Genomic DNA, 777 nt, shown 5'->3' with positions numbered 1-777 from the left:
AAACAATCTTGTGGATCTTGATATTGAAGAACCACTTCCTATTGAACTCTTGATCTCTGACAGAGAGCTTTCACTCTGGACAAATGCACCCAAAGTGCATTTGCTTGTTTATATGTTGAGCTTTTTGGATTTTCCTGAACCTACATTCTTTAAATTCTTGTGTAGGTAACTCAGCTAGTTTATTGAATCACTTCCCTTGGTGTTGCATTGGCTTCAGAGAGTCACATTGTCTCTGATTTGTTCACCTTGTGTAGAATCTGAGGAAGACTACCTTTTTTATTTGACAACTGTTGATTGGGTGCATACTGTGTATCAAGAACTGGAAAAGATATGTACAAGTACATGTATATGTCTGTATCTACATGTGTTGTATTCATTATTTGAATTCTTAATTTTTTTTTTATTTAAGCCTACAGCACCCTTTATTCCAAGGCAGTCTCCCATCCAAGTACTAACCAGGCTCGACCCTGCTTAGCTTCTGAGATCAGAGGAGATCGAGCACATTCAGGGTGGTATGGCCGTAGATGTGTTGTATTCACAATTACCATTTTTACCTAGTACAATCCTCATCCATGTTCTATATCAATCATGCTGAAAATGTTTGAAAACATCGCATCTGTATTTAGCACACACAGACTCTGTTTCTTGTTATTATTTCCCAAATAATATAGTAGAAGATAATTTACATAGCATTTTGTAGGGAGCAAGTAAAGTCCAGGTTGAATGTTCATTGTTGACCACTGACACAACTATGTCAAGGATCAGTGCCTCATCTCC

General features: G+C 37.3%; 1 pseudogene; it reads right to left on the bottom strand.

The window, feature by feature from the left end:
* Positions 1-407: 407 nt before the first annotated feature.
* On the bottom strand, positions 408-526 carry LOC116104238 (annotated as a pseudogene).
* Positions 527-777: the final 251 nt, after the last annotated feature.

Source organism: Mastomys coucha, unplaced genomic scaffold, assembly GCF_008632895.1.
Source record: "Mastomys coucha isolate ucsf_1 unplaced genomic scaffold, UCSF_Mcou_1 pScaffold21, whole genome shotgun sequence".
NCBI classification, from domain to species: Eukaryota; Metazoa; Chordata; class Mammalia; order Rodentia; family Muridae; genus Mastomys; species Mastomys coucha.
Note: the sequence above shows the minus strand (reverse complement) of the source record. Positions and strands in the feature narration are given on the sequence as shown.